General features: G+C 40.0%; 1 protein-coding gene across 1 annotated transcript in view; it reads left to right on the plus strand.

Annotated features, from left to right (window-relative positions):
• The first annotated feature begins 999 nt into the window (after positions 1 to 999).
• LOC133569638 (carbohydrate sulfotransferase 8-like) overlaps positions 1000 to 20000 on the plus strand; it is a 569215-nt gene continuing 550214 nt past the window's right edge. The window contains exon 1 of the mRNA XM_061922123.1: positions 1000 to 1283. The gene's annotated coding sequence lies outside the window, so the exon portion shown is untranslated. The remainder of the gene's footprint in view (positions 1284 to 20000) is intronic.

The raw sequence follows: 20000 nt of genomic DNA on the forward strand, positions 1-20000 counted from the left end.
AAAGGATTGTGGGTATTTGTTGTGTTGCAGTTATGTTGTGTTACTGGGAGGATGTTCTCCCGAAATATGTTTGTCATTCTTGTTTGGTGTGGCTTCACAGAGTGGTGCATATTACTAAGAGTGTTTAAATTGTTTATATCACAACCATTGGTGTACTCTGTGTCACCCAGTATGCCTTGCAGTCGTGTGCGTGTTACCGCGGAAGCCACACACAACATATCGCTGGACTGACAAGCAGATCGTAAATGCTGTAGAAGGCGACAAAGCCAATGGCTTCATAGCACGCCTTAATACTTATTAAATGGGTGACTGCCGGCAGTAATTCTAGAGAATGTTGTTCTCTCCTATTGTCTTCTTCGCTTTGTGACACGGGTGCTAAATGGCACTTTGAATGGTAAAAGATACCGATCCCTGAACCATGTATATCAAATATTTCCGAATGGTTCAACTGCCACCCGCCCGGATCTAATTAAAACATTTTTTTTCGTCATGTCACCCGCCCGACCCGCGGTTTATCCGCGGACTCCGTGGATGAGACCGCAAACCGCGCATCTCTAATATATATACATATATATATATATATATATATATATATATATATATATATGTATGTATGTGTGTACGTGTGTACGTGTGTGTATACATGTATGTGTATATGTATTTATAAATGTATATGGGCTCTACTATCATGTCTTATAATTTTCAATCTGTATCAGAATCATTTTGGACACAAAATAACAAGCATACAATGCTCAACACGAACAAAAGCAGAAATTAGACATGTTTGGAAAAAAAGTGTATTTTTTGTAACACCTGAAGGCACACACACACACACACACACACACATACAGACTGGTCTTTGGAGACTTCACGGCGCTGCGAAGAGATCCTTGCATCGCGATTGGCTCCCTCTCTCCCTCCCTCCATCCCTCCCTCTCTCTCCTTCTCTCTCTCCCTATGTCTCCTCTTCTCTCTTCACCCTACAACTGCAAGGGGTGGACCAGGGATGCTCGCCCCGGCCAGAGCACCTCGGAGGCGGCGTGGAACTTGACTACACACACATTTACACGCACACACACACACACACACTCTGCGTGGGTGCAAGCGCACGGACCAGGCAGTGCTTTTGGACTCTCTCCTTCCCGCAGCCGTCGTGAGCGCTCTCCGTGGTGCTGAAAGTGGAAACTAGAGGCGCCGACCAACTCGCGAAGGACGAAGGAAGGCAAGCCGGGCTCACTCGGCGGCTCCTGGCGGGCTGCATGGTCCCCTGCAGCGGTGCACAGGTAAATGCCTCACTTGGCCATTGGAGATCCGCATTATATCCTGTTACGTCTCATCCGGCGTCTCTCATTGCACATACAGTACAGCCTGTTGTCCTGCACCTGTGTCCATGCAAAGTTGATGCATCCGTGGGAATATTCCACTGAAGACTACATATATACATATATATATACACTCTACTTGTCACAGGCAGCCTGTTGATGTCCTGCATGGGAGTTTACTTTGTTCCCGTAAGTGCCTTAGGGGTGACTTCAACAGCAGCTATAAGTATTTTGTTTTGTGGGCTCTATTGAAGTTGTGTGGTCAAAACAAGTTTGTATAGTTGTTGGTTGGTGTTGTATGTGTTTTTAAACCGTCTCCCTTATGGGACTGGAACTGGATGGACGGGGATTATCTATAAAAATCACCCCCCCCCCCCTTCCTCCCTATTTTTTTGTATATATTGTTTTAAAAATCACCTGACATGTATACTGTGTATATGTACATAAATTATCATTTTTTTTAACGATTTTTTTTTTTTTACATACATGTTAGTGCAGTGGTTCTCAACCCCCTGTGAACATTTTTTTAATTCAAGTACCCCCCAATCCGAGCAAAGCATTTTTGGCTGAAAAAAAGAGATAAAGAAGTAAAATACAGCACTATGTCATCAGTTTCGGATTTATTAAATTGTATAACAGTGCAAAATATTGCTCATTTGTAGTGGTCTTTCTTGGACTATTTGGAGAAAAATAAATACAAATGACTAAAAACTTGTTGAAAATTAAACAAGTGATTTAATTATAAATAACGATTTTTTACACATAGAAGTAATCATCAATTTAAAGTTCCTTCTTTGGGGATTGTAAGAGAGATTCATCTGGATTCATGAACTTAATTCTAAACATTTCTTCACAAAAAAAGAAATCTTTAACATCAATATTTATGGAACATGTCCACAAAAAAATCTAGCTGTCAACACTGAATATTGCATTGTTGCATTTCTTTTCACAGTTTATGAACTTACAGTCATATTTTGTTGAAGTATTAATCAATAAATATATTTATAAAGGATTTTTGAATTGTTGGTATTTTTAGAATATTTTTAAAAAATCTCACGTACCCCTTGGCATACCTTGAAGTACCCCCATTTGAGAACCACTGTGTTAGAGGTTATATATCTTGTATTATTGAATGTATCAAATGTGATGAATATTTAATGGACCACAGTGGAAACAAGCCTTTTTGGCTTTTCATGCCATCCATTTGCCTTTGTAAAGCATTTTATGCTGGATTAGATTATTCAATATGTCAATAAACGTCTCAATCAATCAATCAATCAATCAATCAATCAATAAAATATAGAAAAAGATAACAAGAAAAAATGCAGTTTTATGGCAAATATATTGTAATTATACAAAATATACAAAAAAACAAAAGGACAATTTTACTTTCTCAATGTCATGACTTTATTCCCTCTGTGTTTTCTCAATGAAACTCTCAACGTAATAATTCCATCAACTAACTTTGCTTGTGTAATATTGCAACATTTTCTCATAAAATGCCAACTTTATTCTTGTTTTTTCCCTCATAGTTTCCTTTACAAAAATCGACATACGTTTCCCCCTCTGAGTATTCCAACTTAATTTGCACTTTTTATTATGATATTCCAATTTCACGGTCATAGTGCTTTCTCACTTTAATCATAATTGTTGTAATGGCACACATTATAATATTCACAAATGAGCAAACCACAACAATAATCATACTGTAGTATTACAAATTAATTTGCATAACAATACAAAACATGTCTTAATTTTCTAAACTCATTTTTTCATATTTTGCCACTTTGTCATGCCTTTTAATCGCCTATGTTCCATTACAACTATTTACTAAAAAATTAATTGCGCACATTTCTTAAAAAAAAATATATATATATATATTTAAAAAAAAATCCTATTATTGCAACTTAATTTTGCATGATATTGCATATTCCTTTCCTGCCATGACCCTATTTCTTTTAATTACAACTTTTTACATTCAATTACAACTGATGAGGACACTATTACAATACATTAAAAAAACAATTCTCCATGTATTGCAACTTAATGTGCATAGTGTTGTGAAATATTCTATTCATAATTTCCCATTTTATGTTCATAGTATTCTTTTACTTAATCATATTTCTCTTACTTGCAGCTTGTTTTTTAAAGGCCTACTGAAATTAGATTTTCTTATTCAAACGGGGATAGCAGGTCCATTTTATGTGTCATACTTGATCAATTCGCGACATTGCCATATTTTTGCTGAAAGGATTTAGTAGAGAACATCGATGATAAAGTTCACAACTTTTGGTCGCTAATAAAAAGCCTTGCCTTTACCGGAAGTAGCAGACGGTGTGCGCGTGACGTCACGGGTTGTAGGGCTCCTCACATCCTCACATTGTCTATAATCATAGCCTGCAGCAGCAAGAGCTACTCGGACCGAGAAAGCAGCGATTTCCCCATTAATTTGAGCGAGGATGAAAGATTCGTGGATGAGGAAAGTTAGAGTGAGGCACTAAAAAAAACAACAACAACAAAACGACGGCTCCGGGCGGCGGCAGTGGTAGCGTTTCAGATGTAATTAGACACATTTACTAGGATGATTCTGGAAAATCCTTTATCAGCTTTTGTTTTTAATAGTGTTTTAGTGAGATTCTAAAGTCATACCTGAAAGTCGGATGGCTGTGTTTAACGCCAGTGTCTCAGAGAGAAGCCAATGGAGGAGCCAAGATCACAGATGCCTTTTTGACAGCTAAAGGAGGTCCCATAATCCACTGAAGTCTCCGGTAAGAGCCGACTTAATATCACAATTTTCCCATCCAAAAACTTGCTGGTTGACGTAGAGAAACGTGTTCGCTTGACCGCTCCGTGTTAAAGCTTCACAACAAAGAAACACCGGCTGTGTCTCGGTTTTAAAGGCAGCTGCAATCCACCGCTTTCCACCAACAGCATTCTTCTTTATAGTCTCCATTATTAATTGAACAAATTGCAAAAGATTCAACAACACAGATGTCCAAATTACTGTGTAATTATGCGATGAAAAGAGACGACTTTTAGCCGTGTGTGGTGCTGGGCTAATATGTCCGCTACAACCCGAGACGTCACGCGCACGCGTCATCATTCCGCGACGTTTTCAACAAGAAAGTCCACGGGAAATGTAAAATTGTAATTTAGTAAACTAAAGCGGCCGTATTGGCATGTGTTGCAATGTTAATATTTCATCATTAATATATAAACTATCAGACTGCGTGCTCGGTAGTAGTGGGTTTCAGTAAGCCTTTAAATTACGACTTACGATACTAAAAACATATTCCGCTGAAAAAAAAACAACAACAAAAAAAACAACATTTTAACTTTCTGCGTAATATTGCAACATTTTTCTTTATTCTTGTTGAACTCTCACAATGTTCTCATCATCTCAAAAATGTAGGCCAAACATAAAAATATTCTAGTACTATTTTTCTGTAATAAATCCTAATATACAGTTTTAGCAAAAACGGACAGCTTCGTCACGCCATTCTGCAACTTAATTGTTTTAATGCTATATCTCGTAAATTGTGACCTCTTTTCAAATCTTGAGAATTTTTTCGTAAATGTTTTTCCCTTATAATAAAAACATTAAGTGGCTTTTTTTTTGCTTCTTGTAAATTCTCAACATTTTCTAATATTGTAATTTTATCTAGCAACATTAACACTTTATTCTCATCAAATTACAATTTTTTGTTGTTGTAGTAATATGAATGTTCATGTAAACATACTCTATCCTCGTGATTCGATGACTTTATTATCGTAAGATAACGTTATTACTGTAATTATATGACTCCTGGTAAAATAAGAGTTGTATGACTTTATTCACTTAATACCACAATTTTTCTAGTCTTTATTTTAATAATAATATGTTATCTTTATAGCATTATTATGTCTTTGTGGCCTGGAAACTTAATTCTCTAGATATACATACATAGCATAGAATCTTTGCCTTGCAGTCTCACTCCAATTATTTTTTAGTTTTTTTTTCTTAATATATTTGCACATTTTATTGTTATTTTTGTCCCACAGCCTGTGTTTAATGGTTAAACTTTCGTTCTTGCTAGACGAGGGGCTTACATTTGCAAAGATCTCAACGCCTAGTGTGTGTGTGTGTGTGTGTGTGTGTGTGTGTGTGTGTGTGTTCTTGTATTTGTACCCTGAGACATCAACAAGGAAAAGTACCTAGCATAGCTCGGTTGGTAGAGTGGCCGTGCCAGCAACTTGAGGGTTTCAGGTTCGATTCCCACCTGTGCCATCCTAGTTACTGCCAATGTGTCCTTGGGCAAGACACTTTACCCACCTGCTCCCAGTGCCACCCACACTGGTTTAAATGTAACTCAGATATTGGGTTTCACTATGTAGAACGCTTTGAGTCACTTGAGAAAAGCGCTATATAAATATAATTCACTTCACTTCACTTCAGTACCTTCCATATGAGGACAGGTGAACAAGCTAGGACATAAATCATGGTCCCAATACGGAAAACCGTTGCATCTAACCGTTAAATCTAACGGTTAGATTAGGGACAACCCTAATTCAAAATTAGGGTTGTCCCAAAAAGGAGGGATTTTTCAAATTGACTGTTTCGGTTTTAAAAGTGCTCCCCCTCTGGTCAACGTATGAAATAACAAGTGTGTGTTAAAAATGTAAATGCTATCCCTCTGGCCAACATATATAATAACAGGTGTGTGTAAAAAATTTAAATGCGCCCAATTTGGCCAAAATTAATAAAAAAAAAAATGAAATAAAATAAATATTAAAAAAAAAAATATATATATATATATATATATATATATATATATATATATATATATATATATATATCCATCCATCCATTTTCTACTACCGCTTATTCCCTTTTGGGGTCGCGGGGGGCGCTGGCACCTATCCCAGCTACAATCGGGCGGAAGGCGGCGTACACCCTGGACAAGTTGCCATCTCATCACAGGGCCAACACAGATAGACAGACAACATTCACACTCACATTCACACACTAGGGCCAATCTATATATATATATATATATATATATATATACACACACACACACAACCTTTGTTTTAAAGTACCAATGATTGTCACACACACTAGGCGTGGCAAAATTATTATCTGCATTTGACCCATCACCCATGATCACCCCTTGGGAGATGAGGGGAGTAGTGAGCAGCAGTGGCGGCTGCACCCGGGAATGATTTTTGATGATTTATCCCCCAATTCCAACCCTTGATGCTGGGTGACAAACAGAGGGGCAGTGGGTCCCATTTTTAATAGTCGTTGGTTGTCATCATTATTATTATTGTCAATTACATTTAATGGATTAACTTGGCTGGGGTTTGAACTCACGACCTACCGATCTCAGGACATACACTCTAACCACTAGGTCACTGAGCATGTGTGTGTGTGTGTGTGTGTGTGTGTGTGTGTGTGTGTGTGTGTGTGTGTGTGTGTGTGTGTGTGTGTGTGTGTGTGTGTGTGTGTGGGTGTGTGTGTGTGTGTGTGTGTGCGTGTGTGTGTGTGTGTGTGTACAGTACAAGCCAAAAGTTTGGAGACACTTTTCCAATTCAATGTGTTTTCTTTATTTTCATGACTATTTACATTGTAAATTGTCACTAAAGGCATCAGAACTATGACACCTGTGAAGTGAAAACCCTTTCAGGTGACTGACTACGTCTTGAAGCACATCGAGAGAATGCCAAGAGTGTGCAAAGCAGTAATCAAAGCCAAGGGTAGTTATTATGAAGAAACTAAGACATGCACCTGGGGATAGGTTAAATGGCAACACTAAATGGGCCCCTAGTGTGTGAATGTGAGTGTGAATGTTGTCTGTCTATCTGTGTTGGCCCTGCGATGAGGTGGCGACTTGTCCAGGGTGTTCCCCGCCTTCCGCCCGATTGTAGCTGAGATAGGCACCAGCGCCCCCAAAGGGAATAAGCGGTAGAAAATGGATGGTTGGATGTATAGAATATAAAACATGTTTTCAGTTATTTCAACCTTTTTTTATTAAGTACATAAATCCACATTTGTAGTTTTGTTGTGACAATCTACAATGTAAATAGTCATGAAAATAAAAAACATGCATTTAATGAGAAGGTGTGTCCGAACTTTTAAGCTGTATTGTACATACATACATACATTTAAACCTAAGAATCTACGTATGCAGGAAAAATATGCAGGTTTACAAAACCATGTGGCAGGTGGGTCCAAACTTTTGGCCTGTACTGTATATAGAGACATACTGTAATAATCAATCAATCAATCAATCAATGTTTATTTATATAGCCCCAAATCACAAATGTCTCAAAGGACTGCACAAATCATTACGACTACAACATCCTCAGAAGAACCCACAAAAGGGCAAGGAAAACTCACACCCAGTGGGCAGGGAGAATTCACATCCAGTGGGACGCCAGTGACAATGCTGACTATGAGAAACCTTGGAGAGGACCTCAGATGTGGGCAACCCCCCCTCTCTAGGGGACCGAAAGCAATGGATGTCGAGCGGGTCTAACATGATACTGTGAAAGTTCAATCCATAGTGGCTCCAACACAGCCGCGAGAGTTCAGTTCAAGCGGATCCAAGAGAGCAGCGAGAGTCCCGTCCACAGGAAACCATCTCAAGCGGATCAGCAGCGTAGAGATGTCCCCAACCGATACAGGCGAGCGGTCCATCCTGGGTCTCGACTCTGGACAGCCAGTACTTCATCCATGGTCATCGGACCGGACCCCCTCCACAAGGGAGGGGGGGACATAGGAGAAAGAAAAGAAGCGGCAGATCAACTGGTCTTAAAAGGAGGTCTATTTAAAGGCTAGAGTATAGAGATGAGTTTTAAGGTGAGACTTAAATGCTTCTACTGAGGTAGCATCTCGAACTGTTACCGGGAAGGCATTCCAGAGTACTGGAGCCCAAACGGAAAACGCTCTATAGCCCGCAGACTTTTTTTGGGCTCTAGGAATCACTAATAAGCCGGAGTCTTTTGAACGCAGATTTCTTGCCGGGACATATGGTACAATACAATCGGCAAGATAGGATGGAGCTAGGCCGTGTAGTATTTTATACGTAAGTAGTAAAACCTTAAAGTCACATCTTAAGTGCACAGGAAGCCAGTGCAGGTGAGCCAGTACAGGCGTAATGTGATCAAACTTTCTTGTTCTTGTCAAAAGTCTAGCAGCCGCATTTTGTACCAACTGTAATCTTTTAATGCTAGACATGGGGAGACCCGAAAATAATACGTTACAGTAATCGAGACGAGACGTAACAAACGCATGGATAATGATCTCGGCGTCTTTAGTGGACAAATAACTTAAAGCAGTGGTTCTTAACCTTGTTGGGGGCACCGAACCCCACCAGTTTCATATGCGCATTTACCGAACCCTTCTTTAGTAAAAAATAAAAATGTTTTTCAAATTCAATATAAGGTCATACCTTATTTTTCAGAGTATAAGTCGCTCCGGAGTTTAAGTTCCACCTACCGAAAACGCATAATAAAGAAGGAAAAATACATGTATAAATAGCACTGGAGTATAAGTCGCATTTTTGGGGGAAATTTATTAGATTAAATCCAAGACCAAGAATAGACATTTGAAAGGCAATTTAAAATAAATAAAGAATAGTGAACAACAGGCTGAATAAGTGTACCTTATATGACGCATAAATAACCAACTGAGAAGGTGCCTGGTATGTTAACATAACATATTATGGTAAGAGTCATTCAAATAACTATAACATATAGAACATGCTATACGTTTACCAAACAATGAGTCACTCTTAATCGATAAATCCCATGAAATCTTATACGTCTAGTCTCTTACGTGAATGAGCTAAATATTATTATAATTTTTTTTACTGTAATGTGTTAATAATTTCACACATAAGTCACTCCTGAGTATAAGTCGCAGCCCTGGCCAAACTATGAAAAAAATTGCGACTTATAGTCCGAAAAATACGGTCTGTTTTTTTTACTGAATGAACTGTGCATGAATATCACCTTGTTCAAAGTACAAAACCAACACAGTGCATGAACTCACAACACATTACACACCTGCAAATCAGATGGAAAATTAGAAGTAACATTGTTTGGGTGTATCCATAATACGCCAATAGAGAGAAGTTTTTATTTACACGATGAGTCGGGTGTATATTCACCTCAGCGGCAGAGGCTCCGCCAAACCCCTGATGCCGACTCACCAAACCCCTAGGGCCAAAAAAGCTAAATATTTTGAAATATATTTCCGTAAGAGCCATATAATATTTTTTTTAACACTGAACAGAACCAAACGCATGCATTTTTAAGTAAAACCAACATTTCTAGAGTATAATAGGTCTCTTATTATTTGTAAAAACATTGTTATTCTGAAGCTAACTGTGGAGGGGGTGTGGCCTGTGGGCCTGCAGCAACAGGTGCTTGGATGGCCCACCTGGGCCTTGTTATCTAATCACCCGTCGCTCTGTTGTAAGCAGCAGCCAGGAGGAGAGATGGGGTTGGGGCTGGAAATACAATTGCTGGAAAACAACTGAGAGACTTATTGAAAAATAAAACAATATTGTAACCCTGAAACAGGCTCTCATGTCGGTGCTTGGGGGTCTGAAGAACCCCCAGGATGGCAAGCCCCACACTAACCAATAATAATTAGATAACTTCTTACCATTGACGCAACTTCTTGAACAGGTGCGGTAGAAAACGGATGGACGGATTAAAAATGCATGAGAATAATTTATATTTTGAACGTTATTTTTAACACTGTGATTACAAGTGGAATTATTCATTACTTATCGTGTTAAGCAAGGTCAGCCCAGATTTATCAGAGAGCCAGACGCAGTCATCAAAAGAGCCACATCTGGCTCTAGAGCCATAGGTTCCGTACCCCTGCCCTAGGGTTCGATCGAACCCAGATTAAGAACCACTGACTTAAAGTAAATAATGAAGATTAAAAACCAATTGCCAAAAAAAATAAAAATAAATTACGAAAAGTTATTCATTTTTTTATATATATATTTGCATAATTTGTATATGTTATTAATGTTGTAAATATTATTTTTTTTATATATCTTTAAAGGGTGGTCCTAAAGAGGTAGGCATTTTTTTCGGCGGTCTCTATAAGGTAACAAATACAAGAGTGTGTGTGTGTGTGTGTGTGTGTGTTTGCTTCTGTTGTGTGAATGCCAATAACACTGACATTGCTCATTTGAAAAAGGTCTGTTGCATAACTCTCATCTCGAACATGTTGGTAACAATATCAATGTGTGTCCTATAATAACCGCTAAACAACTTATCATCCATAGGGAGCATGGCTGGAGACATTTTCCCTATTTTATTTATTTATTTTTTTATCCACTAGTGCAGACGTTTTCGGAATATGCACGTTTCGGCATTAGTTAGAGAGCGAGGGGATGTTTTCATTACATCACAGAAGACTTTCTTTGAGGTTTTGAAGGAGGAAAAACAATGAACACCACCGCATTGATTTCGTTGTCCATTATCTTGGCTCCTCTTTGGATTTCTGGAGGATTTGCAGAGAAGTTTTGCAACAGTGCTGTTGGCCGAAATCCCTGTCTTTGCTCTCCTAATTGGCACGTAGAAGGTTCTAGAGGGTACAAGCCAGCAACAGCGTACACTACTATTTCTGTCGGATGTGCTTCTTTTTCCAATGAGTTTTCCTTTAACAACGCATGCTGTAAGAAAGTCTGCATAATTCACAAACGACTAAAAAAACGCACACACAAATAAGCCAGCAGGTGCAGCCATACCACTGGCCGCTTGTTGCTAGGCAGAGCTGATTTCAAGAAACAAAAGCCTAGTCAAAACAAAACAAAAACAAAAACTGTATGTTGTTTCTTAGGCTGTATCAGACAGCACAGAAAGGACAACAAAAGTTGCTTGGAACAAAGTCAGCTTTGCTTAGTCTGCTAAGCTTTGTTTATGGTCAATTATGATTGAAAGTGTTAGTTGAAGCAATGTTATAAATATTGGCTGTCGGATGTAACATGAATATTTCATATCACTAATAGTCTCCACAATTATCAGTTATTATTATCACTGTATTTAAAATAGCAAGTATTCAACACTATATATATATATATATATATATATATATGTTTCATGAGGGAACCCCTCATGAAACAGTTCTGTAAAGACGAAGTAGTCTTGTGATTTTTCCGACACCTACACACACATATATATATATATATATATATATATATATATATGTATGTATATATGTATGTATATATGTATGTAGGTGTGGGAAAAATCACAAGACTACTTCATCTCTACAGAACTGTTTCATGAGGGGTTCCCTCAATCATCAGGAGATTTTAATGGAAGCATTCACATACAATGGTTTATATAAGGCACAGAGTGGGTGGGTACAGGCAGGCGTAGGGTTTGGTGATTGGCTCATGTGTTACCTAGGAGGTGTTTCTGTGTGTGGCGGCATATTGAAATGATTTCACTGCGCTTGTTGAGGGATGACAGGTCTGGATGATATATAATAAACAGTTTCTCTTTTAAGCATAGGTTGCATCTTTTATTACCACTGTTGTAAGGTGTGCTGGATGCAAGAATTTGCCTTGTTATTGAATAGTCAACATTATTGTCTTTGAGGTTCCAAATGTGCTTGCTGAGTTCTGTAGAATTCCGCAAAGTCTGGTTTCTAAAGGAGGCCTTGTGATTGTTCCATCTGGTTTTAAACGCTCCTTCGGTTAATCCTACGTACATGGCGGATGTGCTAATGTCCTTGCGTGTTACCCCTGCTTGGTAAACGACCGATGTTTGTAAGCACCCCCCGTTGAGAGGGCAATCAGGTTTCTTGTGACAGTTACATTCCTTATTGGTTTCAGGGTAGTTTAGTCTGGGGGTGGGCAGTCCTTTTGCAATTGCTTTGTTTTGGTTTGAAATGATTTGTTGTATGTTATTCATACACCTGTAGCTCAATTTAATGTTGTTCTTGTTGAATATTTTTCTTAGGGTGTTGCCTTTGGGGAAGAGTTTGTCGATCAGATCAAAGGCAACACCCTAAGAAAAATATTCAACAAGAACAACATTAAATGTGTGTGTCTGTGTGTGTGTGTGTGTGTGTGTGTGTGTGTGTGTGTGTGTGTGTGTGTGTGTGTGTGTGTGTGTCTACATTGAATGTATTTATGTATATGTGTTTCTATATACAGTCGCGATCAAACGTTTACATACACTTGTAAAAAACATAATGTCATGGCTGTGTTGAGTTTCCAATAATTTATACAACAATTTATGATAGAGTGATTGGAGCACATGCTTGTTGGTCATAAAAAAACATTCATGAAGTTTGGTTCTTTTATGAATTTATTATGGCTCTATGAACATGTGACCAAATCTGCTGGGTCAAAAGTATACATACAGCAATGTTAATATTTGGTTACATGTCCCTTGGGAAGTTTCACTACAATAAGGCGCTTTTGGTAGCCATCCACAAGCTTCTGGTTGAATTTTTGACCACTCTTCCTGACAAAATTGGTGAATTTCAGCTAAATGTGTTGGTTTTCGGACACAGACTTGTTTCTTCAGCATTGTCCACACGTTTAAGTCAGGACTTTGGGAAGGCCATTGTAAAACTTTAATTCTAGCCTTATTTAGCCATTCCTTTACCACTTTTGACATATGTTTGGAAAACCCAACTGCGCCCAAGACGCAACCTCCGGGCTGATGATTGTGGGTTGTCCTGAAGAACTTGGAAGCAATCCTACTTTTTCAATGTCCCATTTACTCGCTGTAAAACACCAGTTCCATTGGCAGCAAAACAGGCCCAGAGCATAATACTACCACCACCATGCTTGACGGTAGGAATGGTGTTCCTGGGATTAGAGGCCTCACCTTTTCCACTTTAAATATATTGCGGGGTATTGTGGCCAAACAGCTCAATTTTTGTTTAATTTTTTAGTTTTAATATCTTTTAATGCACATCTCTGGAATCTGTTGCAAAACTTTTATTTTGATATTTATCTTGGGACCAATAAATTGCCATGGCAACCCATTAAAGTCGCCATCTCCTGGGTTTGAAATGGCAACAATAGTCATTTCCTGTTAATATACTTAATTTATGTCTTCTATTGATGATTAAGAATCATTATCTTAGTGATGCGGCAGGACAATATAAGCGTTAGCTTGTTCTTGCTTCTAAACCCCACACTTTTTATTGTATTTTTAAATTTTTTTGAAGATCAATGTATTGTTTGAATTGTGTGGAGGTAGAGTATTTTTTAGTTTGTTGTGTAAAGGATGGTATACATTTTTGCTGCTACACAAGCTGTACACTGACTACTTCAAAGCCTATCCAAGTTGACTTTTGATGGTATTTTCCCTTTTGAACGAAAGTGTGTGATAACTTTTAACTTATTGTGTAACTTCATGCCCAAAACATCCCCGAGCACAACAAACTTTGCCACACGTGTGACTTGAATCGATATCAGCATCATCCTGCATGCGGAGGGAAAGCGGCGTGCAGGTGTCTTCAAAGCACAGCGAGCCCCCGCCATGACGCTCAATAGCTCCAGTCAGCTGCCTCCGTCTGACACACACTGCCTGGCTTTGACGGGTCAGAATTGGCCTGGGGGAGGATGCCTTCATCCTAGGAGTGATGGGGGTATATTGGGTGGTGTTGTGCTCCAGATGGCCTCGTAGACGGCGAGGGGAGAGAGCGGTCCAAACCCAGCTGGGAGTGCTGGTGGTGCAGGGAGAATGTGTGTGAGCATGGCCCGGGGAGCAGGGAAGATGGGAGGCACACCATAGCAGCGCCTTTGACGCAGCTAAACACTTGCGGTTCTCTATCTACTCTGGTTCAGAACAAAATTGTAAAAACAACAACAAAAAAAACCCTAAACTTCCTTCTCATCCGGGCTGCGCCCCCAATTTGACCCACCTGGCCCTGCCCCTGCTTCCGTTCCACCGAATTAGACTGGCGTGCACTAGCCATCGAGCTAAAAGCCTGAGTTTTCAACTATTTATCCAGAGCAAGCTCTTAAGGTGTCGGAGAATGACGTTATACAATGTACACTTGCCACACTCAAACCACTAAATATCATTCTCATCCGGGTCACGGCACTAATGTGACCCACCTGGCCCTGCCCCTGCTTCCGTTCCACCGAATTAGACTGAAGTGCACTAGCCGTCGAGCTAAAAGCCTGAGTTGTCAACTTGTTGTACAACGTAAGGCCTTAAGTTGTCGGTGAATGAGGTTATACAATGTACTTTTGCCACTTTCAAACCCCTAAACATCACTCTCATCCGGGTCACGGCACCAATGTGACCCACCTGGCCCTGCCCCTGCTTCCGTTCCACCAAATTAGACTGGAGTGCACTAGCCGTCGAGCTAAAATCCTGAGTTGTCAACTTGTTGTACAACGTAAGGCCTTAAGTTGTCGGTGAATGAGGTTATACAATGTACTCTTGCCACTCTCAAACCCCTAAACATCACTCTCATCCGGGTCACGGCACCAATGTGACCCACCTGGCCCTGCCCCTGCTTCCGTTCCACCGACTTAGAGTCGAGTGCACTAGTTATTAAGTTAAAAGCCTGAGTTGTCAACTTGTACAACATAAGGGCTTAAGGTGTCGGTAAATGAGGTTATACAATGTAGACTTGTCACACTCAAACCCCTAAACATCACTCTCATCCGGGTCACGGCACCAATGTGACCCACCTGGCCCTGCCCCTGCTTCCGTTCCACCGAATTAGACTGGAGTGCACTAGCCGTCGAGCTAAAAGCCGGAGTTGTCAACTTGTTGTACAATGTAAGGCCTTAAGTTGTCGGTGAATGAGGTTATACAATGTACTCTTGCCACTCTCAAACCCCTAAACATCACTCTCATCCGGGTCACGGCACCAATGTGACCGAACCGGTCGAGCTCTTGCTTCCGTTTCACCGACTTAAAGTCGAGTGCACTAGTTACCAAGCAAAAAGCCAGAGTTGTCAACTTGTTGTCGAACATAAGGGCTAAAGTGTTGAAGAATGACGTTGTACAATGTGCACTTGTAACACTGAAACCCCTAAACATCACTCTCATCCGGGTCACAGCACCAATACGACCCACCTGGCCCTGTCCCTGCTTCCGTTTCCCCGAATTAGAGTGGAGTGCACTAGCAGTCGAGCTAATATCCTGAGTTTTCGACTATTTGTCCAGCGTAAGGGCTTAAGGTGTCAGGAAATGACGTTATACAGTGTAGACTTGTCACACTCAAACCCCTAACATTGCTCTCGTCCGGGTCCTGGCACCAATGTCACCCAACTGGTCCAGCTCTTGCTCCCGTTCCACTGAATTAAAGTGGAGTGCACTAGTTATCAAGCTAAAAGCTTGAGTTGTCAATTTGATGTCGAACATAAGGGTTAAGGTGTTGATGAATGATGTTATACAACGTACGCTAGCCACACTCAAAATTCTAAACAATGCTCTCGTCCGGGTCACGGCACCAAAGTGACCCACCTGGTCCAACTCTTGCTTCCGTTCCACCAAATTAAAGTGGAGTGCACTAGTTATCAAGCCAAAAGCATGAGTTGTAAATTTGTGGTCAAACGTAAGGGCTTAAGGTGTCAGTAAAGGACGTCATACAGTGTAGACTTGTCACACTCAAACCCCTAAACATCACTCTCATCCGGGTCACGGCACCAATGTGATGCACCTGGTCCAGCTCTTGCTTTCTTTCCACCGAATTAAAGTGGAGAGCACCAGTTATCACGCTAAAAGCATGAGTTGTCGATTTGTTGTCGAAATAAGGACTAAGGTGTCGGTGAATGATGTTATACAACGTACACTTGCCACTCTCAAACCCCTAAACATCACTCTCATCCGGGTCACGGCACCAATGTGATGCACCTGGTCCAGCTCTTGCTTTCGTTCCACCGAATTAAAGTGGAGAGCACCAGTTATCACGCTAAAAGCATGAGTTGTCGATTTGTTGTCGAAATAAGGACTAAGGTGTCGGTGAATGATGTTATACAACGTACACTTGCCACTCTCAAACTCCTAAACATCACTCTCATCCGGGTCACGGCACCAATGTGATGCACCTGGTCCAGCTCTTGCTTTCGTTCCACCCAATTAAAGTGGAGAGCACCAGTTATCACGCTAAAAGCATGAGTTGTCGATTTGTTGTCGAAATAAGGACTAAGGTGTCGGTGAATGATGTTATACAACGTACACTTGCCACTCTCAAACCCCTAAACATCACTCTCATCCGGGTCACGGCACCAATGTGACCCACCTGACCCTGCCCCAGCTTCCATTTCACCGAATTAGAGTGGAGTGCACTACTCGTCGAGCTCAAAGCCTGAGTTGTCAACTATTTGTCCAGAGCAAGCTCTTAAGGTGTCAGAGAATGACGTCATACAAAGTACACTTGCCACACTCAAACCACTAAATATCACTCTCATCCGGGTCACGGCACCAATGTGACCCAATTGGTCCAGCTCTTGCTTCTGTTCCACCGACTTAGAGTGGAGTGCATTAGTTATTAAGCTAAAAGCCTGAGTTGTCAACTTGTACAACATAAGGGCTTAAGGTGTCGGTGAATGAGGTTATACAATGTAGACTTGTCACACTCAAACCCCTAAACATCACTCTCATCCGGGTCACGGCACCAATGTGATGCACCTGGTCCAGCTCTTGCTTTCGTTCCACCGAATTAAAGTGGAGAGCACCAGTTATCACGCTAAAAGCATGAGTTGTCGATTTGTTGTCGAAATAAGGACTAAGGTGTCGGTGAATGATGTTATACAACGTACACTTGCCACTCTTAAACCCCTAAACATCACTCTCATCCGGGTCACGGCACCAATGTGACCCACCTGACCCTGCCCCAGCTTCCATTTCACCGAATTAGAGTGGAGTACACTAGCCGTCAAGCTCAAAGCCTGAGTTGTCAACTTGTTGTACAACGTAAGGCCTTAAGTTGTCGGGGAATGAGGTTATACAATGTACTTTTGCCACTTTCAAACCCCTAAACATCACTCTCATCCGGGTCACGGCACCAATGTGACCCAATTGGTCCAGCTCTTGCTTCTGTTCCACCGACTTAGAGTGGAGTGCATTAGTTATTAAGCTAAAAGCCTGAGTTGTCAACTTGTACAACATAAGGGCTTAAGGTGTCGGTGAATGAGGTTATACAATGTAGACTTGTCACACTCAAACCCCTAAACATCACTCTCATCCGGGTCACGGCACCAATGTGATGCACCTGGTCCAGCTCTTGCTTTTGTTCCACCGAATTAAAGTGGAGAGCACCAGTTATCACGCTAAAAGCATGAGTTGTCGATTTGTTGTCGAAATAAGGACTAAGGTGTCGGTGAATGATGTTATACAACGTACACTTGCCACTCTCAAACCCCTAAACATCACTCTCATCCGGGTCACGGCACCAATGTGACCCACCTGACCCAGCCCCAGCTTCCATTTCACCGAATTAGAGTGGAGTACACTAGCCGTCAAGCTCAAAGCCTGAGTTGTCAACTTGTTGTACAACGTAAGGCCTTAAGTTGTCGGTGAATGAGGTTATACAATGTACTTTTGCCACTTTCAAACCCCTAAACATCACTCTCATCCGGGTCACGGCACCAATGTGACCCAACTGGTCCAGGTCTTGCTTCTGTTCCACCGACTTAGAGTGGAGTGCATTAGTTATCAAGCCAAAAGCCTGAGTTGTCAACTTGTACAACATAAGGGCTTAAGGTGTCGGTAAATGAGGTTATACAATGTAGACTTGTCACACTCAAACCCCAAAACCTCACTCCCATCCGTGTCACGGCACCAAAATAACCCTGCTTCCGTTTTATCCGGGGCTCCAACTTTGGCCCTGCGAATGAAAGTCAAGAGCCCTGGCACAAGGTCTTCAGTGCCAGGGTAAAACTCCTGCTTTTCTCATGGGCCAAATAGTTTACAGTATCACTATACATAATCATAATACCAGGGCGTCGAGTGAGGGTCATGTTGTACTCCCTTGTCCCAGGAAGAATGCATTGCGGAAATATATTATTTATAGATCTGTATCGTTTTGGAATAACCTGCCTCGAATTCTCACCGGCATTGAAAGTAAACAGATTTTTAAAAGAAAAGTAATATTTTATCTGAGTCTGTAAATGACTTTGCTTGTTGATGATTTGTGTTTGGTTTTGTATTGTGTAGTTATATTTATATGGTAATTAATAGTTTGAGACTATAGATTGTTTGCTTGTTGATGATTTTTATTAGTTTCTGTATTGTGTAGTTATAATTAATTGCTTTTACTTGTAATTGGATTGAGTTTGTTGACCCCAGAAAGACTAGTGGGTTGTTTTGGCAACCAGTTAATGGGGATCCTTATTAAAAATCAAAATCAACTCAGGTTTATACAATTTACTCTCCCCAAAAATATAATTTGGCTTAGGGCTCCAATTTAGCCTAAAGAAAAATGATCAATTCTTAGATGCATTACCAGTTGGATGTGGACAATCCTAAATAAATGACCAAATATTCATTATTTAAGTATGTTAAATAAAGTAATACAGTGGTTTCTAAAATGCGGAAGCAAATCGGAGAAAAATATCGCAAGGGGGGACTACTAAAACATGCTAACCGCTAAATTAGCTCAATTGCTACGTATCTATCTAGATTAAATGACATATTTGTGGCAGTTTTTTTTCGTCAGATTCTAAACATCCAAATATCGGTCATTTAAGTACGTTTAAGTTCTAAAATGCGGATGCAAATGGTAGCAAAACACAACAGCAGACAAGAAGCCATGCTAATCACTAAGCACGCTGGAACGTTTCTATCCAGAATCAATTCAAGGTTCAAGGCTGCCCAGTTTCATCAAACTCCAACCCAACAACAAACTGTTTCTTTCTTTTTTGTATTGACTTCTCTACTTGGATGAGAACAACATGTTGCCAGCGGGAAATAAACCGCTTCCTGTTGCTAAGTGCATGCTGCAAACCAATCCTGACTGATGGCTTTCAAACGGGGATCGAACTGAGGGAAGGAAGGAAGGAAGCTCGTTGACCCAACACTTTACATTTTTACAAGGTTTTGGCCATTTAAGTCATGTGATATCTTGACTCCAGGGGTGAAAAATACACAAAAAAGTATTTGTGCAGGCAGTTTTGTCCTTTAAGATGCACACAACTATGAATAAGATCACATTTAATCATCAAATGCTAATGCTGTTAATAAACCGTTAACTGCTAATTGCTCTGTTTCGTTTAGGTAGTTTAAAACACTTGGAAGTACTATGGCTCCCTCTTATGGAAAGTATTTTTGTGTGCCAAAATAAAAAGCCAAATAAATGTTTTAGATACGAAACAATTGAAATGTGTTGTATTTTTTTAAATAATGCATTTATTCAGTTGGGAAATAATTTTTAATTTAGATAAAAGATTAAAACATGAACAACAATATTCACTGATTATGCATTCTCCATGATGCCTTTTTAAAAATATATAAGGACATAAATATTTACTGAATACTATTGGTATTTATTCATATTATGTTTTTGTTTTTTTTACAATTTAATGGTCATGAAATAAATGTTGGTGACCAATATGGTGCAATGAATGTGTTGGGAATATTTTTTAATGTAATAACTGTATATGTTTAAATTAATGTAGAATTTAAATTATTTATTTGAAAGATGTTGCCCTATAATTTCATTAATTAATATATTGTTGTATT

The sequence above is a fragment of the Nerophis ophidion genome, linkage group LG02 (assembly GCF_033978795.1).
Source record: "Nerophis ophidion isolate RoL-2023_Sa linkage group LG02, RoL_Noph_v1.0, whole genome shotgun sequence".
Classification (NCBI taxonomy): domain Eukaryota; kingdom Metazoa; phylum Chordata; class Actinopteri; order Syngnathiformes; family Syngnathidae; genus Nerophis; species Nerophis ophidion.